Below are 27,087 nucleotides of genomic sequence, written 5' to 3'. Positions count from 1 at the left end.
AAGACAAGAAATAACAAGTGCTGGTGAGGGGGCAGAGAAAATGGAAACTTGGGCACTGTTGGTGGGAAAGCAAATTGGTGCAACCACTATGGAAAACAGTATGAAGGTTCCTCAAAAAATTAAAAATGGAAATACCATATGATGCAGCAGTTTCACCACTGGGTCTATGACCAAAGGAAATAAAATCAGTATCTCAAAGAGGTAACTGAATTTCCATGCTCAGTGCTGCATTATTCACAATAGCCAACATATGAAAACAATCTAAGTGAATGGGTAAAGAAAAAATGTGGTGTATATATACAATGGGATATTTTTCAGCCATGAGAAAGAAGGAAATTCTGCCATTTGTGACAACATGGATAGACCTGGAGGACATTATGTTAAGTGATGTAGGACAAATACTGTATGATCTCACTCATACATGGAATCTAAAAAAAAAAAAAAAAATCAAACTCACAGAAGCCAACTGTAGAATGGTGGTTGTCAGGGGCTGGGGACAGAGTGGAAGAAATGGGAAGATGTTGCTCAATGGGTACAAACTTTTAGTTGTAAGATGTGTTAAGTTCTGAGAATGAAACATACCGCATGATGACCATAGTTAATAATACTGTCTTGTATACCTGAAATGTGCTGAGAGTAGATCTCAAGTGTTCTCACCACACACAAAAATGGTAAGTATGTGGGGTGATGGATGTGTTAACTGCCTTGATTGTAAGGAGCCTGGGAAGATGGTGGAGTAGGAGGACGCTGAGCTCACCCCATCTCAGTTGATAACTAGATATCATCCACATCCAAGTCAGTAACCAGGAGAGTGATCCGAAGACTGGCAGAACAAACTCCACAACTAAATATAGAGAAGAAGCTACAACCAAAAGGTTGGGCAGGTCAGAAAGGTGGAAGGAGGCTGCCCGCATGACAGAGGAAGCTGCAGATATGGAGAGGACAGAGAAACGGGCCCTTGCACCAAGGAACTCACATGGGGAAGACTAATAATACCCATGAAGTTTGACTTTAAAAACCAGAGGGGCTGAAATCCATGAGTTTGTAAAACCAGTGGGACTTGGAACCTGGAGCTTTAGAAGTCAACCGACTCAACACTGGGCCAGCTGGGAAGGCCAGGGAGGAGCTGGGTCGCCACCCTTAAAGACACAGCAGCCTGCATGGAGAGGCATCATACAAATGGCAGTTTACACAAGACGTGGGGCAAACAGGAGACAGATCTGTTCATACTAATTTCCAATGTGTTGGGGGACCTCTTTGAAAACGAGGGAGCTGGTAGGCGCCACTTTCCTCTCCCACCCCCAGCATAAACACAGAGCCAGCTGGGGGAGCTGGGACTGCTCAGACACTTGCTACCTAAGCCTCTATCAGTGTGCCCCGCCCACAAGTGCTCCTGACCACCCACCTACTCCAAGACTGCTGGCCTCGGCCCTGGGCTCAGGGCAAATTTTGTTAAAGCCCCATGCGTGCTCTACCTAGCTGCCATAAGCCCTGAGCCCCCACCCCTAGGCACAGCTGTGCGTCCCTGGCCACCATTGTATGCTGGGCCCAGCCGCACCCAGCCATCACCTGTGCTGTTCCCAGCCACGTGCCCTCAGCTGCCCCGGGGCACAGTCCCAGCCACCACCCTAATTTTGGGGGATCTGGCACAGGACTAGTGGCCCAGTGCAAATTTTGCTAACACCACTGCCCCAATCCCAAGTTCCCTGGCAGGCATGCCCCCTCAGAGCTGGCCTACCTGGGTCCCACTAACACCACAGAGAGCAAGGATAACCCACAACAGGCAGAGAGTCAGTAGAGACGACTCTAATGAAAGGAAAAATGACTCAGACACAACAGTAGAGCATAAGCAACACACATAAGAGACTCTCCTGAAGTGCCTGGTTCCACTGAACGGGGGACACTGCCCTACTGGGCACTCCAGGACCTCTTCCTAAACGCACTACTTTCACGGGCAGAGGACACAGCTGACTCTCTTAACACAGAAGCAGACACAGAGGGGCAGACAAAATGAGGAGACAGAGAAATTTATCCCAGGTGGAAAAACAGGACAAGATCATGGCCAGAAAATTAAGCAAAACAGATATAAGAAACATGCCTGAAAAAGAGCTTAAAGCAATAATCATAAGGATACTCATTGGACTTGAGAAAAGAGTGGAACCCTTAACAAAGAGATAAGGAACAACATAGCAGAGATAATGGGTACAATAAATGAAATGAGCAACACACTTGATGGAATGAATAGCAGGATGGAAGAAGCAGAGGAAGGAATTAATGACCTTGAAGACAGAGTAATGGAAAGCAAGTAAACTGAACAGAAGAGAGAAAAAAGAATTATGCAAAACACGAATAGATTTAGGGAACTCAGTGACTCCATTAAACATAGTAACATTCATATTATAGGAGTCCCAGAAAAAAACGAGAGAAAAGGGGGCAGAAACTTTATTTGAAGAAATAATAACTGAAAACTTCCCTAATCTGGGGAAAGAAAGAAACATCCCAAACCCCAGGAGGCATCAAGAACTCCCATCAAAATCAACAAAAGCAGACCCACACCAAGACATATTATAATTAAATTTGCAAAATATAGTGATAAAGAAAAAAAATCTTAAAAGCAGTAAGACAAAAGAAGTCATTAACTTACAAGGGAAGACCCATAAGGCTACCAAAAGATTTTTCAACAGAAATTTGGCAAGCCAGAAAAGAGTGGCATGATATATTCAACATGCTGAATGGGAAAAATCTGCAGCCAAGAATACTCTATCCAGCAAGGCTATCATTCCAAATAGAAGGAGAAATACTTTCCCAGACATACAAAAACTAAAGGAGTTTGTGACGACTAAACCAGCAAGAAATATTAAAGGGGACTCTTTGAGGGGAAAGGAGAGACCAAAAGAGGCAGTGTAAAGACAGGAAACACAAAAGCAGTAAAAAGAGTATTTCTGTAAAAAATCAGTGAAGGAAGGATATAAATAATGAAAGGATATAAAATATAATAACATATACTTAAATGTGGGGAGGAGAGGAGGAAAGAATGGGTTCAAACTTAAATGACCATTAACTTAATACAGACAGCTATATGTGGAAGAGGTTATATACAAACTGAATGGCAATCATGTGTGAAAAACCACTAATAAATATGCAGATAATAAAGATAAAGAAATCAATGAAATCCAGCAAACCATGAAAGAGAGAAAGGGAAGAAAGGATCAGAGAAAAACTTGAGAAACAACAATAAGACAAGTAATAAAATGGCAATAAATACCTATCTATCAATAACTACTTTGAAGGTAAATGGCCTAAATGCCTCAATCAAAAGACACAGGGTGACAGAATGGATTAAAAAAAACAAGATCCGGGCACCTGGGTGGCTCAGATGGTTAAGCGTCTGCCTTCGGCTCAGGTCATGATCCCAGGGTCCTGGGATCGAGTCCCACATCGGGCTCCCTGCTCCTTGGGAGTCTGCTTCTCCCTCTGCTTCTCTCTCTGTCTCTCATGAATAAATAAATAAAATCTTTAAAAAAAAAAAACAAACAAGATCCATCAATATGCTGTCTACAAGAGACTCACTTTAAAGACACCTGCAGATTCAAAGTGAGGGGATGGAGAAACATCTATCATGCAAATGAATGTCAAAAGAAAGCTGGAGTAGCAATACTTAATATCAGACAAAATAGACCTTAAAACAAAGACTGTAACAAGAGGCAGAGAAAGACACTATATCATACTAAAGGAGACAATCCAACAAGAAGATATAACAATTTTAAGTATTTATGCACCAACATGGGAGCAACCAAATACAGAAAACAATAATAAACATAAAGGAACTAATCAATAATAATACACTAATAGTAGGGGATTTTAACACCCCACTTACATCAATGAAGAGATCATCTAAACAGAAAATCAACAAGGAAACAATGGCTTTCAATGACACACTGGACCAGATGGACTTAACAGATATATTCAGAGCATTCCATCCTAAAAGAGCAGAATATGCACTTTTTTTTGAATACACATTCTTTTCAAGTGCATACAAAACATTCTTCAGAACAGATCACATATTAGCCCACCAAACCAGCCTCAACAAATTCAAGATCGAAGTCATACCATGCATCTTTTCTGACCACAACATTATGAAACCTGAAGTCAACCACAAGAAAAAATCTGGAAAGACCACAAACACATGGAGGTTAATTAAAGAACATCCTACTAAACAATGAATGGGTCAACCAGGAAATCAAAGAAGAAATTAAAAAGTACATAGAAACAAGTGAAAATAAAAACACAACAGTCGAAAACCTCTGGGATGCAGAAAAAGCAGTTGTAAGAGGGAAATTTATAGCAATACTGGTCTACCTCAAGAAGCAAGGAAAATCTCAAATTAGCAACCTAACCTTGCTAAAAAGAACAACAAACAAAACCTAAAACCAGCAGAAGGAAGGAAATAATAAAGATGAGAACACAAATAAATTATATAGAAACAACAGAACAGATCGATGAAACCAAGAGCAGGTTTTTTTTTAAGATTTATTTATTTAAGAGAGAGAGAAAGAGAGCATGATCACAAGTGGGGGGGAGGGGCAGAGGGAGAAGGAGAGAGAGAATCCTCAAGCAGACTCCCCGCTGAGCACAGAGCCCAACAATGGGCTCTATCCCAGGACGCTGAGATCATGACCTGGGGAGTAATCAAGAGTCAGACGCTCAACTGACCGAGCCACCCAGGCGCCCCAAGAGCTGGTTCTTTGAAAAAGATGAATAAAATTCATTAACCTCAAGCCAGACTTATCAAGAAAAAAGAGAAAGGACTCAAATGAGTTTACAAATGAGAGGGGAGAAATAACAACCATCACTATAGAAATAGAAACAATTATCAGAATATTATGAAAAACTGTATGCCAACGAATTGCACAACCTAGAGGAAATGGATAAAGTTTTAGAAACATTAATTACCAAAACTGAAACAGGCAGAAACAGAAAATTTGAACAGACTGATAACCAGCAAAGAAACTGAATCCGTAATCAAAAAACTCCCAACAAACAGAAGTCCAGGGCCAGATGGCTTCACAGGCAAATTATACTAAACATTTAAAGAAGAGTTAATACCTATTCTCCTCAAACTATTCCAAAAATAGGAGAGAAACGAACACTTCCAGATGCATACTTTGAGGCCAACATTACCCTGATGCCAAAACCAGATAAAGATACCACAAGAAAAGAGAACTGTAGGCCAAAATCCCTGATGAACATGGATACAAAAATCTGCAAGAAAATACTAGCAAACCAAATTCAAGAATACATTAAAAAAATCATTCACCACAATCAACTGGGATTTGTTCCTAGGATGCAAGTGTGATTCAATATTCACAAATCAAACAACGTGATGTACCACATCCATAAGAGAAAGGATAAGAACCATACGATCATTTCAATAGACAAAGAAAAAGCATTTGACAAAGTACAACACCCATTCATGATAAAACAGCTCAACAAAGTAGATTTAGAAGGAACATACTTCAGCATGATAAAGGGAAGGGCACAGAGTATATAAAACTCATAAGTTATTTAAAATAAAGTCTTCTCTTATTAACAGGCATTCCTAACCTGCTATCTTTCTCCTTTAGTCTTTTAAACATTTCCTTTTATTTTTAGCTGCAATTCTCATTTTACCAGTTCTTACTTCTTTCAGACTAATCATGACATCACATATTACTTATATAATTCATAGTTCCTACCAGTGTCTTCAAACTGCATTTAAAACATGGATGTCCAGCTTTATCCAAGCTGCAGTTTAGACACGAACACAGACACACAGCAACAATAACAACAGAGCAACCTTTCCATCACAGCAGTTTGTCCATTAGCCATGAATGAATGTAAAGGCAGGACTACAGATAAAATTGCCCCCCCCCCCATAAGGGTTGCCCGACTTGTGAGAAAACACCACGAAAGTCACGTTAGAATAGGTGCTTGTTCAAAATTTATCGTATTAAAGGGAAGACACTGCAGTCTGATGCCTTGACTGGCTCGTTTATAAAGAGTGTGACTGCGTGAGAGAGAGAGGAATCCTGTCACACTTGCCTCCTATATTACAGACTGCCATTCTGTCAAATCAAATCTAATATAAATGAATCACATTAATCAGAAAATGTGAATTTTTACATGACAAGCTAAAGGGGCATGCCATTTCCAATTAGAATAGTGATCTAAAATTAGCTACTGACACAAGCAAGTATACATGGTCAATTTGCCTGCCTGAAACTGAAAATTAAATAAGACATATTGGATAATAGATAGCCCTAGAGGGGACATGCAGCTGTAATTCACTCATGTTGCTCAGCTGATGTCCCAAGCTACCAAAGGATATTCAATCTTGTGCTCATTCTGAGATGGCTGGATTTAACTCAAGAAAATACTCGGATCAATTGTCCATTGATTTGGTTCTGTGAATGCTAGGGGGTGGTGAGCACAAGAGAAGATATTCGCTATTGTTCCAAAAGAGAAGTAAATTGAGATGGCAAAGGAGAATGGTACATTGGAAGATCAGTATCTCATTATTGATATGTATCAATACTTTTGAAATGGAGAAACTTGTCTTCATACAAACACACTTAAGCTTTCTGTCCATTACTTTGTTCAGTTTCACACTGTAAATAACATACCCTTCACCCTTTTTACAAGTCATTGCCAGTCTTGGTGAAAACAATGTACGTAAGCGGGCTTTGAAGAATTAAAAGTGTTTTTCATCCTGTTATTACTATTATTGTTACTTCACAGTGTAACTAAGATTGATTTTTGTAAAGTTTACTTTGTAAATGGTATATATTTCTATCTTCTATACATCTGATCAGGCAAGAATGTACCATTAATAGTCATGCAGCAGTGTTTCTGTTGTTCTAATTTGAATAATAATTATTTACCAAATTAAGGTTTTAGGTCTTGATCTCAGGCTCTAAAAGTAAAATCCAGGAGGCAGGAAGTTGTGGAAGGCAGGAAGTTGTGGAAAAATTTGGCTAATTTTTTAAGACTATTTTTAAGAGCAGTTCTAGGTTTACAACAAAATTGAGAGGAAGTCACAGAGATTTCCTATATATCCTCTGCCCCCACACATGCATAGGCTCCCCTATCATCAACATCACCAACAAGAATGGTATCTTTTTTTTTTAACCAATGAAGAATCTATGCTGACACATCATAATCACCCATAGTCCAAGGTTTATCTTAGGGTTCACTCTTGGTGTTGTATATTCTATGTGCTTGGACAAAAGTATATTGATTTGTATCTACCACTTTTTATCATACAGAGTATTTTCACTGCCCTAAAAATCCCATTCTCTCTCCATTCACCTCTCCCCACACCTCCCCACTCCTGGCAATTGCTAATCTTTCTTTTAAGTAGGCTCCACACCCAGCATGGAGCCCAGTGCAGGGCCCGAACTCACAACCCCGAGATCATGACCTGAGCCGAGATCAAGAGTTGGACGCTTAACCAACTGAGTCACCCAGGCGCCCCATGGCAACTGCTAATCTTTTTATTATCTCCATAGTTTTTCCTTTTCCAGAATGTCATACAATTGGAATATACAGTATACAGCCCTTTCAGATTGGCTTCGTTCACTTAATAATATGCATTTAAACTTCTTCCACGTCTTCTCATGGTTTTAATAGCTCATTTCCTTTTAGCACAGAATAACATCCCATTGTCTGGATGTACCACAGTTTATCCACTCACTTACTGAAGAAGATGTTGGTTGATTCCAACTTTTGGTAATTATGAATAAAGCTGCTATAAACATCAGTTTGCAGGTTTTTGTTTGGACTTAAATTTTCCACTCATTTGGGTAAATACCAAGTAGCACGATTGCTGCATCACATGGTAAGAGGAGGTTAAGTTTTGTAAGAAACCACCCAACAGTCTTCCAAAATGGCTCTACCATTATGCACGACCCCAGTGATGTGTAAGCATTCCTGTGCTCCACAGCTCATCAGCATTTGGTGGTCAGTGAATATGGCTCATTTTCACAATGGTGGAAGAGGCTTTCAGGTAAGAGGAACAAATAATTACAGTTGATAATACAAGTTCTTCAACAGATTTTTTTTTAAGTGGCACACATTCTCTCTTTCATGTTATTATCTCACACACATACCTAGAAATACTTTATAAAAGACATTGAGGTAGTTGAGCACATTTGGCATAAAATGAATGTATTTCAAATTTATTTTGTTTTCCAATTGACCTCTACACTTTTGAGGGAAGCCTACTGGATCACAAATGCAATAAAGCACAGTAAGAAAGCATCAAGTCAGCCCATTTCTAGATTGGATTATTTGTGATTTATAGATTTTGGATACTAGCCCTTTATCTGATATGTCATTTGCAAATATCTTCTCCCATTCTGTCAGTTGTCTTTTGGTTTTGTTGACTGTTTCTTTTGCTGTGCAAAAGCTTTTTATCTTGATGAAGTCCCAATAATCCAATCAAGCAATGGGCAGAAGACATGAGCTGACATTTTTCCAAAGAAGACATCCAAATGGCCAACAGACACATGAAAAAGTGCTCAACATCGCTCGGCATCAGGGAAATCCAAATCAAAACCTCAATGAGATATTACCTCACACCAGTCAGAATGGCTAATATTAACAAGTCAGGAAAAGACAGATGTTGGCAGGGACGCGGAGAAAGGGGAACCCTCCTACACTGTTGGTGGGAATGCAAGCTGGTGCAACCGCTCTGGAAAACAGTATGGAGGTTCCTCAAAAAGTTGAAAATAGAGCTACCATACGATCCAGCAATTGCACTACTGGGTATTTACCCCATAAATACAAATGTAGGGATCCGAAGGGGTACGTGCACCCCGATGTTTATAGCAGCAATGTCCACAATAGCCAAACTGTGGAAAGAGCCAAGATGTCCATCGACAGATGAATGCATAAAGAAGATGTGGTATATATATACAGTGGAATATTATGCAGTCATCAAAAGGAATGAGATCTTGCCATTTGCAATGACATGGATAGAACTGGACAGTGTTATGCTGAGTGAAATAAGTCAATCAGAGAAAGACCTGTATCACATGACCTCACTGATATGAGGAATTCTTAATCTCAGGAAACAAACTGAGGGCTGCTGGAGTGGGGGGGTGGGAGGAATCGGGTGGCTGGGTGATAGACACTGGGGAGGGTATGTGCTATGGTGAGCGCTGTGAATTGTGCAAGACTGTTGAATCACAGATCTGTACCTCTGAAACAAATAATGCAATGTATGTTAAGAAAAAAAAGAAGAAGAAGATAGCAGGAGGGGAAGAATGAAGGGGAGGAAATCAGAGGGGGAGACGAACCATGAGAGATGATGGACTCTGAAAAACAAACTGAGGGTTCTAGAGGGGAGGGGGGTGGGAGGATGGGTTAGCCTGGTGATGGGTATTAAAGAGGGCACGTTCTGCATGGAGCACTGGGTGTTATGCACAAACAATGAATCATGGAACAACACATCAAAAACTAATGATGTAATGTATGGTGATTAACATAACAATAAAAAATTTTAAAAAAAGAAAGCATCAAGTCAGAAAATAGGCAACAAATTTGAATTACTACTTCGGAAAAAGGGGATACCCAAGCAGGCAATAAGCATACATAAATATTCTCAACATTACCACTCAGAGAAATGTAAATTAAAACCTCATTAGGATACTATGAAACACCTACCTAAAATGAGACATTGACAACACCCAGTATTGGTGAAGATATGGAACTGGAACTCTCATACATCACTGCCAGGAGTATAAAATGATACGACCACTTTGGAAAAATGCTTGTCAGTATCTACTGGAGCTAAACATAATGTTGACCCTATAACCTACCGATCACACACCTAGATTTACACCCAAAAGAATGAGTGCAGAAGTCAGGTACAAGAATGTTCTCAGCAGCTTTAATTTTAAAGATTTATTTATTTATTTGGGGGGAGCAGACTTAAGCAGTCTTAAGCAGACTCCACACTGAGCACAGAGCCCAACATGGGGCTTGATCCCACAGCCCTGAGATCATGACCTGAGCAGAAGGCCGACGCTTAACCTACTGAGCCACCCAGGTGCCTCTTGCCAACTGCTTTGATGTCCTTCAAACATTTCAGTTCCCATTCAGCATCATTTAAAAATATCTTCATATGTATTTTATTGATGAGTATACTGATTTCTCTCCAAACGTTATTTTTATGTGTGTGCACTATACTCATTTAAACCTATGTGACTACTTGCAGGATTGGTCAATGGAAAAAGAGAGGTATAAACAGATCTACAAGGTGGAGAATTTTCTTTGTACACAGGAGGCCTGATCCAATTAGGGCACAGAGTTAGTTATGTGACAACTAGTTAATGCCCAAATGCTCAATAAGGATGAGTAATTTGTAGATGGTGTTCTTTGCCTCCATATATATTGTTGTATCAACTGATGGTTTGAAAAAAAAATCAAAATAATGCATACTGAACTTTCCAAAGTATAGGCCATTCCTTGAGTTCCATAATAAAATGTGTGGTCAAGAGATTAACTCTGGCTCTGATAGCCCCAGGCACCAAATGTTAGGACAAAATAAAGGCAAGAGTCCTTCCAAATACTGAGTGTTTATGGGCGGGGTTCCTTATTTCACTCATCCATTCGTTTATTCATTATGTTTAGAATTCTGTTAAGGAATTTCTCCTAAGAAGGGATTCCTCTGCTTCATATAACTTACTCATTTTCATTACCAACATATGAAGGCCCCATTGTCCACTCTAAATGTTTTAAAATTTAGTCACACACAAAATTTTAGGCCTAAGGCTGCACACTTTGAAAGAAGCAGAGGCTCTTCAAATTGTGGGCAATTGGTGTTTGTGAGGTCCAGAATGAGGAGGGATGAGACACGGAAAATCAGTGGATACATTTAATTATGGAGGGAGGGAAAGAGAGGGAGAAGAGGGTCATGTTCTAGTGATATGTCACAAGTGCGGCTAATCATAAAAAAAAATCATAGCTTTTCTACTCACCTATGATGCCATCGAAGGAGCTAAGACATATCCTCCAGAAGTGCCAAGAAGAAGCTAAGACATATCTTACTTCATTGTAAGACTAAGAACCTGAAACACAAGGAAAATAAGTGTTCATCCAAATTAAACACATCAACAGAGTCCCTGAAAATCCTGAATTCTTCACCTTAAGGCACTGCTCATATGATACCCGAGGGAGATCTCTTGATTGTAGGTAGAATTAAGACTTTAAATGTATTTTAAAATACATGACACATTCCCCTGTTTCAAAACTTCAATGATTTAAACGGTCTCTTTAAAATGCTTTCTTCTCTCTCTGTCCCTCAGCCCACCTGTTCACTTTTCCAAAAGCAATCGGTGTTACCAGTTTCTTGGGGATCCTTCCAGTGATATTTCATACTTAGGAGAAAACACACAAATGCACATGCATGCATGCACACACACAGAGATTTTTAACTTTTACACAAATGGTAGCATACCACACACATTAATCTGAACTCTGGTTGTTTGCTTTCATGTGAGTCTATCATGGATACCATTTCCTATTAGCAGTAGAAAAAGTTTTTATACACATTATTTGTATGCTGCGAGTATGATCCATCTTTCCACTTTCAGGAGAACTATGCAGTGAACTGAACACACATAGAGACTGGGTTTACAGAGATATGGCTCCATCACCTACAAACTAGCTTTGAGATTCGGGCAAGGTGCCCAGATGTCTGAACCTCACACATTCACTCAAAGATGCTTGTTAAGGCCTTCCTGCCGAGATTGCTGGGGGCAGTTTGAAGAGCTTGGGAGTGGGAGTCTGGCAGCCTGGTTAACGGACTATTTCTATGATCTCAGGCAGTTATTTGATCTCTCTCAGCCTCAGTTTTGCCTGCTCACTGATAACCAAAAAGAGCAAAGTTTACCGATCTTCCCAGTCCTGTCTGAATTACCAAAAAGGAAGCACATCCACAAAATCATGCACGTCAAGTGATAGAACATGACCAGAGACCCAGAAGTCACCCCTTTGGGCCCCTTCCTCATTCCCTTTTCCTCTACAAAAGTAACATGACTCTGACTTCTAATATCATAATATCGTCTGGCCAGTTTTTGCATTTCACATAAATGGAATTAATAGGTATGTATTTTTTGTCGTCTGGCTTCTTTTGCTCAGCATTTGGTTTGAGATTCATCTCTATTGTTGAAACGGCAGTAGCTCATCACTGTCGTTGCTGTATTCTAAGTATTTGCCACTATTTATGTATTTTACATCATGAACAAATGTTGATGTACTTTTGCATTGCTCCCAGGCTTTGTCTTTTATTATCATGCTCATGCGGACATTCTGGTGCATGTTTGCATTTCTGTGTGGCTTAAACGTGCGAGGAGAACTGCTGGGTCACGGGGTGAGTTTATGTTCAGAATTCTCAGGAATTGGTGGGAACTGTACTAAGTCGTCTCCAAATTTCAATCAGGGTTTATAGTTGCAAGCACCAGAAACCAACTCTGGCACATTTGAGAAAAAAGGAATTTCCTGAAAGACCATTTAGTAGGTCATAGAATCACTGGGGGGATTTGAGAAACAGGCTCAGGAAAAGGCAAGGAGCAAGGGAGTGGGGGTGGGGGGGAGCATGGGCTGGAACACAGCCGAAGCCACATCATGGTACGGGCGTCAGGAGAGCTGCGTTTCGGTCATGCTGTCATCCACATCTCCCAGCTGGCACTGGCAGCATTGAACTCTTGCCACTAACACTGCATTCCTCCGGCCGTTACTGCCAGAAACAAAATAATGCCTCTGTCCCAGCTTCTTTGCCTCCCTAGTCACTGACCCAAAGTCTCGTGTGTGCACAGCTGATGGGGCAGGCCCCGGGGACACATGTCCATGCCGCGGATACAAGGCAGCTGGGAAAAGTGATGCATCATGTAGGCACTTTCCCAACAGAGGAATAAGAGGCAAGCATTCCGATATTGGGCATAAAAAAATCTGTTTCTAAGATTGACTGTTTCTTCCCAAGTGAAATAACTGGGGGTGGTGGGGGGGAACAGATACGGGAGCTCGTTCCATAAGGAAATAAAACAAAACAACCTAAGCTGAGCTCTTCAAAAATCAGAGTTTTCCCCTCAACTACATATTCAGTAAATGTGACAGGTGTGTTAGTTCTCAACACTAATTGGAGGTTCCTCAAATAATTTAAAAAGATTTCAGAGCTTTTAGAAAGTCGAAATACAGTAATCAAACATACCAGAGATTTTTTTTTATAATGAAGAAAAAAAATGCTGTCTTCTTCCATATTTAATCAGCGTTTTTGAATATGTGCATAAGAGGCCTTCCTCATACCTTGTTCTGGTCCCAAAACCACTTGGTCCAAATTTGGGCATCTAAGGCCCCTCTATGTTCCTTGGTTAACGTCTGAACAATAAGCCTGTTTTTTTCTCTTAGATCTTTACCCTCTTACCATTCAATGTTTTCTTTTCCTGATTCCTCTAACTGATGGCCCCATTCAACTGTGGATCCTGTTGGAAACTTCAATCCAGTGTTAAACTCCTCTCCATCTTCAGCTTTGAGGGCAGAAAGCTCCCTCTCTTCTTGCCTTCATTAACCTTAACTTGCCTTAACTAGCTCCTTCCTCAGCCCCTCACTTCCTTCCCTTTAGCCCGTTTCGTAGAGGCTGAGGTATCCCACTCAGCGAGCCACGAATCCCACAGGGGAGGTGGCATTTCTCAGTGTGGTTTCCGGACAGGATTTCGCCATCCTCTCGTCAGATCACGTTCTCCTGGCAGATTTGCTATCATTACTATTCCACCCTCAGACCCTCCTCACGGTGGCCAATCTGCTGGCTGCCTGGTTACCTGTCCCCTCACCAAACAAGGCCGGCTCCCAGTCTGCCTCTCCTGGAGTAATTGTAGATTTTATTTATTTATTTATCTATCTATCTATTTATTTATTTATTAATTATGTTATGTTAATCACCATACATTACATCTTTAGTTTTGATGTAGTGTAGATTTTAACGTTCATGGAGATACCCTATCCAACTTAATGGCCCTGTCATTCCTTTTGGTCCCTATTCAAAAGCTCACGCCCTGACCCTTGTCCTGCCTTACACACTGCTCCACTTTTAGCCTCCCACTTGCTGCTCACAACCCCCTACCTTTTCTTTTGCTCACCACTTGATTCCCACCTGGTAACTTCACTCTGTTAAAGGACTCTAAAAATATGCACGCGTGACAGTTCCACACACGTGTATCGTGTCACAATTTGGTTAGCCTCCCAGGACAACCTCGTTGTCATTTTACTTGGTCTTGGTCAGCTCTCTTTTCCATTCTCCTCAACTGATGGGCTCGGAACTTTAAAAACTTACCCCAAGTCCTTCCTCCAATCAACGGCTGATTTCATTCTCAGCAGATGACCTTGTCTTTACATCAGTGAAAAAATTGAGGTCATCAGGGAGGTCTCGCTCAATTTCTCTGTAAACATATCTATATTCATTGGTTTTTCCTTTCTTTCCTTCCCTCCACAAGTCTGCAGTGTCCCTTTCCACTTCAAGGCCAAGCCACGCTGGTGGTCGAGCTCAATCTCCTGTACCTGCCCTGACCTTGCTCTGTCAGTCATCTTTCTCAAACTCTTTATTGGATCCTCCCCTCAGTCTATAAACACCTGAAACCTTTTCACTGTCAAAGGCCCTTACACCTGCATCCTATCCCACTGCCATCAAGCTTCTCTCTGTTCGTCCACTTCAGGTCTTTCGAAAAGCACAGAGAAACTGTCCTGGGCCTTCACATCCATTTTCCTCCTCAAGCTCAGAACCCGGCCTTCCTCCTTCCTCTCCTCAGTGTCTTCCCTAAGATCCATAATGACTTCACTGCCAAATCTGATATACATTTTCCAGTCTTATGTAACCAGATTGCACTCTGTCTTTGACACTACTGTGTTCTCCTTTCAAAATGTAATCTTTTTTCTCTTCCTGATTACAAAATCAGTACTTGACTGTTCATTACTGCCCGAGTCCATTCAGTCAGACTGCTATAACGGAGTACTGCGGACCGAGTAGCTTGGAAACGACAGAACTTGCTTGCTTACCGTTCTGGAGGCTGGGAGTTGGGGCCGCCAGGTGCCGGCATGGTCAGTGAAGGCCCTCTTCCAGGCTGCAGCCTCCTCATTGGACCCTCACGTGGCAGGATGGGGAGGGAGCTCCCAGAAGCCTCTTTTATAAAGCACTGATCCCATTCACGAGGGCTCCACCCTAAGGACCGAGGCACCTCCCCAAAGCTCCACCTTCTAATACCGTCACCTCTGGGGGTTAGAATTGCAGCTTATGAATTTTGGAGGGACACCACATTCAGACCATAGCCATTACATGATATTTGGAAAATATAGGAAAAGACAAAAAAGAAAATTAACTTCACCTGTAATAACACTAAACGGTGATAACCATTGTTAACATTTTGACGTTATCCACATAGACCTCGGTAGACTGATATTGTGAATATGTCCCCGTATCTTTAAATATTATTTTGAAGAAGCTTGTAACTGCATGATATTCTATAAAATGAATTGTCAGAGATGATGCATTCCTCTATTATTGGCTATTTGCTCCATATGTTTAATCTTTCTTATTATAAATAAAAGTGTTATATACATCTTTGAACATAAGTCTTTGACAATTTGCTTGGGATTCTTTCTTTAGCATAAATTATTGAAAAAGGAATTATCAGGTCCTAGAGTGTAACTGTTTTTTTTGGGTTTTGCTCTACAATGCCAAATTGGTTCCTAGGAAAGTAGGAGTTACTCATGGTCTCATTGGCAATGAGTAGGAGTACCTGGTTTCTTTTCCTTTTTGTCTTCAAACTTTCTACTCCATTTCCATTATAATGTCTTCTGCTCTGTTTCTATATTGATACCCTCTTCTAGTTCTTCCATTTCTCTGGGGGGTTTTTTTGTCCCCCTTTTGGGAGTTTATCTTGCTGTAACTACCCCTTACAGTTGATGCTTCCCATACTTATATCCTTAGTTCACTATCCCTCTCACTCTCTTATTTCCTAGGATTCTTTCTTCTACTCCAATACTTCGAACTACTCCCACTGGCCTGAAGATTCTCATATACAAGACACCAGACCTGGCTTCTCTCCTGAATTTCAGACTCATGTGTAGAATCCTCTGTGGGGCATCTCCTTTTTGTTATCCTACAAATAACCAAAAACTCAACCTGTCAAAAAGTGAGTTGGTAGTACAACTAGCCAAGCAGTCACCCACACTTAAAACCTGAGAGACATATTTGCCTCTGCCTTCTTGGTCAACCACCCTCCCCAACACAGCACCACCCCCCGTCAGAGGGAAAGAAGATTTTCAGTGTAATTGCTACTTACCTGAGTAGAGAACACATTCAAGATGGGAATATCCCCATATTTCTTACTCTTTTTCTTGTTTGAGAGGCAAACATTTAGTATATTTTCTTATTGGTAGAAGTTAGGGTCAAAAGCAGGCATAAACTTTCATTTCTGACTTTCAGCCTAGAATAATACATTTTCACTCAGAATTTATGTTCTAACCTATGTGTATAAACTTAAAAAAAATCAGCGAACCAAGCAAGGATATTCAAAATATGAAATAATATTACCTTTAAGCGGGACAGGATATTTTAAGACACCCAGTTGAACACCATCATCTTTTCTTAACAATCTGGGGGCCAGGAATGTTGTGTGGCTTACTCAAAGATGTGTGGTTAATTAGTAGCAGTTATCACTAAAATCCAATTCTTATAATTCTTGTTCCAGTATTCATCTCAATACACAAATACTTCCAAATGTTCTTAACCTTGGTCCTCTGAGAAACTGTACAGAAAGATGCTCATGCACAAGTAACTTCTGAAAAATCCTTCATATCACACTTCTTAAAGAATTATAACCAGGGCTACATTATGATATTCAAGGGCTCTAGACACTTTTGCCTGTCTGACATACTTCCTGCATAAAAAACTATGAAAATATGTTTATGACTACATTGGTATAAAGATTAATATAATCCAGGCTGGATTCATTATTATATTTTCATTTTTTATTTTAAAAGAAATGAAAATACTTTTGTGGGTTCCTAAAGGTACTATGGGCCCTGGCACCATGCCGACTGGATAAATCAGTCCTGTTCATAAGGCACGGGAAAGACTCACAGAAGACTTATGAAGAGAAAACTTGTTTACTTTTCCATTACCTAGTATTTCCAAAATCGGTACTCACAGGGTCCTATGAACATCTCAAAGTTTAGCAGCGTTCTATAAAAACACAGTTTGGATAAAATGTTCTCTGCTCTCAAACTGTAATGAACATCACTTTGCTGAAAGGTAGATAGCAATGCAAAATCAAGTTACTCTGACTTGGCCATGGTTGAAATCTCTGAATTAGCTGTAAAATATCCATAAAAGCCTCTTCAAGACGTTTTATAGAGCAAGCAAGCATATCAAATTCTCACATGTAGTTCCCATTAACATATGGAATAGTTGACAATTATATTTCATTAACACATTTTTCTAGTACATGGGAATGGTAATACACCATTAACTCGTGCTTTTGCTTCTTAAACTAACCAAATAAAATTAGGATGTCTGTAAAACTAGATTCCCAACTCGTTTTCAGAAGATGGATGATAAAAATTTCATAAATTAGGGGCGCCTGGGTGGCTCAGTTGGTTAAGCGACTGCCTTTGGCTCGGGTCATGATCCTGGAGTCCTGGGATCGAGTCCCGCATCGGGCTCCCTGCTCGGCGGGGAGTCTGCTTCTCCCTCTGACCCTCCCCCCTCTCATGTGCTTGCTCTCTCTCATTCTCTCTCTCTTAAGTAAATAAATAAAAAAAAATCTAAAAAAAAAAATTTTCATAAATTAGAAATCAGCCAGTATTCATGGCATATGGTGACTCCTTTAAAAAGTGGCCACATCCTCTATGCCTTTATGATTCTTTTGACACACTGATAGGGACCAATCAGCTAGTATTTTGTGTCTTTAATAACCGTTGATATTCCTTTTAAGCGTAAGGGTTTCTTATGAGTATCACCAGAGAAAGTTGGGGTATTATCTGAGGTCTGGAAGAAGAGCCACCCCTGAGAATCCATCCTGCCATCTGTAGAGCTACACAGTCTCGACATATGTGACTCAAGGGGTCAGGTTCACTACAACAACATTCACTGAGTGCCTTCTCCCTTCTCGGTACTAGGTACAAGTGAGATACAGTCCGTGTGGGTAAAGGCACAAGCTTCATATGGAAACAGCAAATTTTAGTCATCATGTGGGGAGATGGATGCACAGGGTATTACAGAAGTGCTTGGGGGGTGGCAAAGGGAGACATTGGGTAGGCACCCAGCCTGGCCTGGGTAAAAAGGAAAATGAGAAAGGTGAGCTGGTGAATGGGCTTATTGAGGGGTAGGAGAAGAGCAAAGGACAGGAAACAACTCCTAAAGGAAGCAGTCTGTGAAAAATGGGATGCACTCTTTTTTCAGTTTCCTAATATAACTATCATTACAGTAGAATAATCTGGAACATGCAGGTGGCAAAGTTTCATGTTACATTTAGCAAACAATTTCAAATTGTAGACATAAGAGACCAAGAGCTGTTATGTGAGAGGTGATCTGATTGTTTTTATAGCAAATAAAGCATTTCAATATGTGGTATGAAGTCTGAAAATCAGTTATAAACTTACATTAATCAAATCTCTTCCAGAGCTATACTTTTATAGACATCTTATGATATACTGGCAGGGGATGAGTCAGGATAGGACAGGCTTATGCCACAGTAACAAACAAATAAAAATCTCAGTGGTTTAACACAAAATGTATTTTTCACTCACAAAGTCTGCTGTGAATCCAGAGACTCTCCAAGGTGAACACTGCCATCAGATGACCAGAGATACAGGCTGTTTTGGTCTTCCATATCCATCAACTCAACATGAGACCTCCTTTACAATTGCTGCGGCAAAGGAAGAAACTACTGGAAGATCAAACATGGACTCTGAAATACTTTGGTCTGGAAGTGACATCCAATATTTCTGCTGACAATCCATTAACCAGAACTAATGATGTTGCCCTCCCAAGGTGTAATATTTCTCTATATCTGGGAGGAGAGCTAGACTGGATACGGGGGATCACAGATGTCCCTATCACACAAGTCTTTAGATAGAAATGCCTTTTTGCATGCTCAGAACCTAAGTCTCTGAATCAATAAGAGTTGATTGGTACTCTTTCTGAAAGTTTTACAAAAAATAATAGAGTAGGAGTGTTTGTTTTCCAAATGTATTTTCAAGCAGCCAATTAACTGATAATATATGATTTTAAGCCTCAAATCTATGACAGCTTTTAGGAAGTAACTACATTATCATTAGAAAGCTAAGGTCAGTAGCCAACTATTAGTATTCAAACTTACCTTTCTAGAGTAATAAAATACTTAGCACTTTTTACGGTGATCTAGCTTCCTCAAAGTGGAGTGCCCTCATCAAGATTAACCAGGGTACTTGCTAAGAATAAAGATTTCTAGCCCCACCCACAGAATGAGGCGCTCTGGAGGGAGGAAACTACAAACCCTCCTGGGAATTCTTACGGACACTGATGCTTGAAAATCACCCACCCAGTACCTCTGAAACAAATAATACATTATATGTTAAGAAAAAAAAAAAGAAGACAGCAGGAAGGGAAAAATGAAGGGGGTGAAATCGGAGGGGGAGACGAACCATGAGAGACTATGGACTGAGAAACAAACTGAGGCTTCTAGAGGGGAGGGGGTGGGGGGATGGGTTAGCCTGGGGATGGGTATTAAAGAGGGCACGTACTGAATGGAGCACTGGGTGTTATATGCAAACAATGAATCATGGAACACTACATCAAAAACTAATGATGTATTAACATAACATAGTAAAATGAAAGAAAAAAAAGAAAGAAAATCACCCACCCAGAGGAAACAGAGGTCAAAGTTGGAAGAAAGGAAATAATAGGCTTTCTTGCAACCCAGCTGTGGAGTGGAGCTTGCCTTGAGACTTGCCTGATTGAAGGCAGGAGGAAGATCTGATTTGACTCATGTTAGTCCTGTTTAGAAGAAATTGCAACAAACAGGACCCTCCTTGGGAGCACCCCAGCCATCTATTCAGCAGGAGATCCTGATCAGGCTCCTAGTAGTTGGACTTAGTTTGAACACACAGCTGATTCAAGAATCATGCTTTTGACACTGATGTTTTTCTTTTCACCTCTTGTCTTTTCTGGGTACCTTCATCCCCTAGGTGATCTCATCCAGTCTTATTGCTTAAAATGCCAACCATATGCTAAGTCCTTGCAAATATTTCTCTCTCAACCGAACCTCTTTTCTAACTCCAGACTACAGCCTGTTCACCATCCGCATTCAGATGTCTAGAAAGGCTTTTCAAAGTTAACATGTCGAAAACTGACCCCCTGATATCCTTCCCCCAAACGTGCTCCTCCCACGGACTGACTCTCCCATCTCAGTTTATGGCAACTTCATTCTTTGTTGGTCCGGGCCAAAGTCCTTGGAGTCATACATGACTTCCTTTTCTGCCACATATACTATCCAATTGCCCAATGAATCCTCTCAGCTTTGCTTTCAAAATATACCTAGGATTTGATCGCTTCCCACTCACCCCCACTAGTTGGAGTGCCCAGCATCTCTTACCTGGCGTATGGCAGTGGCCACATAAAGGGTGTGTCTCATTCTTTCTTCTCAAGTTCCTCTTAGTCAGGTCTCTCATCATGGCAGCCAACATGACCCTGTTAACATATTACAGCAGATCATGACCACTCCTGTGCTCAAAATCCTCCAAGAGGCTCCCCACATCACTCTCAGGAAAAATCACAGTACGAACAATGGTCTGCAGGGCCTTGTATGATCTGACCCCCTCCTTTTCTGACTTCATTTCCTTCTACACTTTCCCTCATTCATTCATTTCAGACACAATGTACTTGTAAATTTCCTGTCACACATTGGTCCTGGTCTCTCCTTTGTACCTGTTATTTCACCTGCGTGGATGATTCCCCCCAGATATTTGCAGGTCATCCTTCAGGTCTTTGTTCAAAGGGCTTCTTCTCAATGAGGATATAGTGCTAAGTGCTAAGGAGAACGAGAGGGGATATGAGGTGCTGGATAGGGAGGAGGGTGATCTACTGCAGCTAAAATGTCACCCCCCCTTCCAGTCTGGCACCTTATACCCGCTCTCATTCTCCTTAGCACTAACACACTGTGTGTTTTTATTCAGCTCTTGTTTATTATGTACCTTCTACATCAGTTTATAAAGGTTCGTGAAAGCGAGCTTTATTTTTCCAGTTTCGTACATTTATGTATCTCAGCATCTAGAACAGTGCCTAGCACATATAGTCATTCAATAAATATTTCTTGAAAGAATGAATGAATATTTGTCTGCTAATAGTACCCAGTTCTTGGTACATACAATTCTGATACCCATATATTATTGAAGTTTTGTGACCTGCTCTTTGTCCCAGGTTCCTATGAATCTTAAACTGAAACTTTCCACTCAAAATGGCTAAGTTGTCAAGAATAACTGGCAAGCGACAGGAAGGGGACATGATGACCAGAGCTTTGGCCCTCAAGAGTAGAAAATTCCAAGAAAACAAGACAGAGTGAGAGGAGGGACAAACACTTTATGCAAATACGGATTTATTTGCTGTGGTAGGTGGTCTCTGAAATGGCTTCCAATGATCCCTGCTTCCTGGTACTCAAGAGAAATCTCCTTCTCTTCAATTTGGGTTGGCCCTAGTGACTCAATTCCAACAAATAGGATACTGCAAAATGTGTGGTGTATCATTTCCAAGAGGTGGCTACAGAATGATTTCATTTCTGTGTGGCTTAGGGTCTCTTGCTCTCTCTCACTTTCTCACTCTGCTGAAGCAAGATTCCAAGTGTTGAGGGGCTGTATGGGAAGGCCCACATGGCAAGGAACTGAAGAGAGCCTCTGCCGACAGCCAGTCAGATTCAGCCTCCTGTTGGACTTCCTGTGAGGAGCCGAATCCTTCCAATAGCCACAGTGAGTTCAAAAGCATACACTTCCTTGTGGGAGCCATGAGAGGATTGTTGCCCTGGCCAATTCCTTGACTACAGCTCAAGAGATCGTGAGCCCAGAGGACTCGGCTACGCCATTCCTAGTCGCCTGACCCATAGAAACTATGAGGTAATTAATAATTGCTGTTTTCAGCCACTAAGTTTTGGGGTAATTTGTCATTCAGCCATAAATAATGAATACAGTAGTCATAGGACAAAATGTATAATTACATACAAGGGTATCTTTTTAAGGGAACATGAATTATTGGTGGTAAATGAGGGGTAATTTTGAGCGAGAACCTATGTTCATTGTGGCATTTCCCAAAATGGTTATATTTATTAATTCATTCCACAAATATTTCATTAAGAACTATTTCAGGGACAGGCAGAATTCAAGATGGAAAAGGTCTCCACTTTAATGGAGCTAGTAAGTTTAGGGTGAAAATGATGGGGACAAACAGCAAGTCCACCAATAAATGATTAATAATTTCAGAAAAAAATAAAAATGGGTTATGCTATATAGACAGACTGGCCATGGACATGGGGAACCTCTTTTGAAAGCTCCTTGGGATCTGTAACCATTAAGTTGAATTCTGACTGATGAGAAACATCCAGCAATGGGAAAAATCTGTGGGCAGAACACGGCAGGCAGAAGGAATGGCAAATGCTGAGTTGGGGGAATAAGAATAGTATGTAGACAGGAGCTGGATCATGTAGTGTTTTTGGATTTTATTCTAAAGGTAGTAGAAAGCCCTTGGAGAGTTTTGCCAGGGAGTAGAACATTTCATTTAAATGTTTAAATGGTCATTCTGGCTTCAGTATAAAAAATGGGTTGTGGTAGATGGAAGGTTAGGGAAAAGTCTGGAGACAATCTGGGGTTAGTCCACTCAGGAGGGCTTACCCATAACCCAGGTACTTTCAGTGGCAGTGAACCACTGAGCTGCCATGTTCTTGCATGAGGGGAGATTGTTAGACTGTGGCAGACCCCTGAGTGCGTCTTACTTTCTTGTCAGTATAAGCTGAATGCCTGGCAGATTGGTTTGTACACGGTGAGGGGATGCTGGGAAATCAAAAGACATCACATTTGCAGTCAACTCATTTGTTCTTAAAAGAGGGTCAAGTTTAATTCTTCTATTACACAAAAGAACATTTAAAGATATATTAAACTTGGTGTTTTGTGCAAGGAAAAACTCCTCATTGCTCAAGAAGAAAATGCAACTTTGATGTTTTTAAAATAGCTGTTAGCATTTTTTTGGTGTGTTCATAAGTAAGATTTTTATGACCTTGAAGACTAGCTTCACAGCACTATAAACCAATTAAATGTTAAGCATAGTGTCTCTTAACCTTGGTAATAAGTATTCCACATAGAAATTACTCTTCAACTCCCTTTATGCTAATTAGGAGTCTAAGTAAAAAACAAATTACAAGAAGAGATACACTCTGTTTTTTTGGCCTTATCAACTGCCATGAAGAAGAAAATGATGAAACGTGCCATGGGATGGGAAAGTTGAAATGCTCACAGCTGTTACTTTGACAAACTGCCAGCTTGATGCTGACTCACGGTCCACAGGGCTAGGCAAAACTGGAACCACAGAGAGGCGATGTAGGAAGTGGGTACAAATGTTCCCAATCACCATAGGTTCTCCTAGTATTAGAAAAACAATACAAGTCTAGTAACATGACTTCGTGGCAACTTTAGCATTCAAGTGGGGCCATTACTCTAGGTGCAGCTTTGTCTGAATGTGTGTACAAGGAGAGATGGTATTATTAGTTTCCCAGGCCACTCAAACAAATTACCACAGACTTGGTGGATTAAAGCAACAGAAATTGATTCACGGTACTGGAGGTCCAAAGTCAGAAATCAAAGTGTCAGCAAGGTTGGTTCCTTCTGGAAGCTCTGAAGGAAAGTCTGTTCCAGGTCTCTCTCATAGCTTCTGGTGGCACTGACAATCCTTGGTGTTCTCTGCCTTCTAGAAACATCATTCCATCTCTACCTCTGTCTACACATAGTTTTCTTCCTGATGTCTAAGTCTCAAATCTCTCTCTCCTGTCTCAAGTAAAGGCAACCACTGACTAGATTTGGAGCAGACTCTACATCCAGGATGGCCTCTTCTTGAGATCCCTAATTACATCTGCAAAGACTCTATTTCTAAATAAGATCATATTCACAGGTGCTGCAGATTAGGGCAGATACATCTTTTGGAGGATACATACACTTCAATCCACTACAAATTGCATTTAAAATGGTTTGAGTTTGAGAAGCATGATGTGGACTCATATTTTTTTTTTGGGAATTGACTAACCTTTTATGATAATAAGTTAATTTTCATGTTAGAAAACTCAGAAAAGAGAAATACAAAGACAAAAATAAAATGTGGGATTTACTTTTAAAAAATTATTTCTTGTTAAAAACAGTACTCTACAATCCAGCAATTGCACCACTAGGTATTTACCCAAAGGATACAAAAATACAGATTTGAAGGGATATATGCACCCCAATGTTTAAAGCAGCATTATCAACAATAGCCAAACCATGGAGAGAGCCCAAATGTCCATCAACTGATGAATGGATAAAGTAGATGTGGTGTATACATATAATGGAATATTACTCAGCCATCAAAAAGAATGAAATCTTGCCTTTTGCAACAACATGGATGGAGCTAGAGCATATTATGCTAAGTGAAATAAGTCAGTCAGAGAAAGACAAATACCATTTGACCTCACTCATACGTTGAACTTAAGAAAGAAAACAGATGAACATATGGGAAGGGGGAAAAGAAAAAAAGGAAAGAGGAAAACAAGCCATCAGAGACTCTTAAAGGTAGAGAACAAACTGAGGGTTGATGGAGGGAGGGGGTGGGGGATGGGCTAGATGGGTGATGGGTATTAAAGAGGGCACTTGTGATGAGCACTGGGTGTTGTATGTAAGTGATGGAACACTGAATTCTACTCCAGAAACCAATATTGCACTGTACGTTAACTACCTAAAATTTAAATTAAAAAATTTTATTTCTGAGCCCAAAAGAAAATAAGCCATTTTTTATTTGACCACTAAAAGAACCATTTTAAGGTTAACTTTTACAATAAAGGTATAACATGCATAATAAAAGTCCATAATTTGTAAATGTACAAATGGTTGATGGATTTTCACAAAGTGAACACATCCACGTAAACATCATCCATAACAAGATATTGAATACTCTTAGCACCCCAACATCATTCTTGTGATCCTAGTTACTACCTGCATCCTTGAGGGTAAACACAATCCTGACTTCTAACACTCTATAGAACATTTCTTCTTGTCCTTTTATTCTATACAAATTAATCATAAAGTATATTACTCTTTTGGGTCTGGCTTCTTTTATTCAATATCATAATTCATGTGTTGCACACGGGCAACATATTCTCATTGCTGTATAGTATTTTACTGTGTGAATCTGTTAATCTCTTCTACTATTGATAGGTATTTGAATTACTTCCAGATTTAGCTAATATGAATAGTGCTGCTATAGTTATTCTTGTATATGTCTGTGGTACATATATGTTCACATTTCTCTGGGGTATATACCTGAGGGTGGAAGAGGTGGATCATAGGGTATGTCTATGTTCAGTTTTAACAGATACTGCTAAACTGTTCGCCAAAGCGGTTGTACCCATTAACACTCTCACCAGCAGAATTTGAGAATTACTTCACATCCTTTACAGCACTTGGTATTGGTAGGCTTTTTAATTTTAGCTAATCTAGTAGGAAGCTCAAGAAAATTATGACATGATTTGAAGCAACTGATGAATTGTAAGAAGTGAGTCTACAATTTACCCTGATAATAGGAACATTCCCTTTTAAGAGGTCCAGGGTTGATGGCATTCATGGGAAAGTAAATACTAGTTGACATGAGTGAATAATATTTTCATCATTATAATAATGTTTTTGGTGTTTATCCTTGACAATTTTTAGATAAAGCATGAAATACTTAAATTTGACTGCAGATTGGAATGAAAACTTTAGGAGCCTTGTCAATGTAAAATAAAGGGAAACTGATGACAGGTGAGATGTGGAAGGAAGAGAAGGAAAAAAGGGGGTATCTTCATCTCACAAGGTGGACAGTAGAGAGGTAACAGAAGTAGATAGGATGTGCGGTGCCTGGGTGGCTCAGTCCTGGGATCGAGCCCTGCATGGGGCTCCCTGCTCAGTGGGAGTCTGCTTCTCCCTCTCCCTCTGCCCCTCCTACCCTCATGCACGTGCGCGCGCGCGCTCTCTCTCTCTCTTTCTTCTCTCAAATGCATAAATAAAATCTTTTTAAAAAGTTGATAGGATGTGAAATAGTTTCATGTGTGTTATTTAAAAAGCTATAAAAGCAAGCAATAGAAAGAAATAATACTATAACTTAGATAAATTAGAAAGAAGATATGCGGAAGGTGGAAATTTATGTATATTATTTAAAGTGGGGCGCCTGGGTGGCTCAGTCGTTAAGGGTCTGCCTTCGGCTCAGGTCATGATCCCAGGATCCTGGGATCGAGCCCCACATCGGGCTCCCTGCTCCGCAGGAAGCCTGCTTCTCCCTCTCCCACTCCCCCTGCTTGTTTCCCTCTCTTGCTGTTTCTCTCTGTCAAATAAATAAATAAATAAATATTTTAAAAAAAAATAAAGTTATAAAAGCAATCAATAGGAAGTCCTAAATTTAGCATAATTAAGAAAAAATAGAAGTAAGAGGTAAGGAATTGGGGTCAAAAAAATTTTTTTTTAATTTACATTTTTCATATATGGTAGTAAACAGATGTAATTTAAAGTTGATAAAGCAAGAAGTTGATGCATAAGCATGTTAAGCTATTTGCAATTACTAAAATAAATTTCCAAAGAACTAAAAAAGGTTATAGAGTTGGTCCCTGGAGAATGCTTGTGAGGGTGTGACTGGCTAGGCCTAGAGATGGTTGCTTTTCATTATAATCTTTTCTGTATTAACTATTTGCCATGTGTATGTAGTCCTTTGATATAAAAGAATGAAGTTTTAAAAGTATGCATTATTGGGGGACATGATCA

General features: G+C 40.2%; 1 long non-coding RNA gene across 1 annotated transcript; it reads right to left on the bottom strand.

Moving 5' to 3' along the window:
- Positions 1–11,027: 11,027 nt before the first annotated feature.
- LOC118006056 lies at positions 11,028–17,401 on the bottom strand. The gene is made up of 3 exons (XR_004677937.1): positions 16,377–17,401; positions 15,091–15,303; positions 11,028–11,111 (listed from the first exon to the last, which is right to left on the bottom strand). It is a non-coding gene; the product is annotated as an uncharacterized LOC118006056 (long non-coding RNA).
- Positions 17,402–27,087: the final 9,686 nt, after the last annotated feature.

The sequence above is a fragment of the Mirounga leonina genome, unplaced genomic scaffold (assembly GCF_011800145.1).
Source record: "Mirounga leonina isolate KUSES-001 unplaced genomic scaffold, KU_Mleo_1.0 Mir_101595, whole genome shotgun sequence".
In the NCBI taxonomy this organism is placed as follows: Eukaryota; Metazoa; Chordata; class Mammalia; order Carnivora; family Phocidae; genus Mirounga; species Mirounga leonina.
This window is presented reverse-complemented; position numbering and strand designations above follow the sequence as displayed.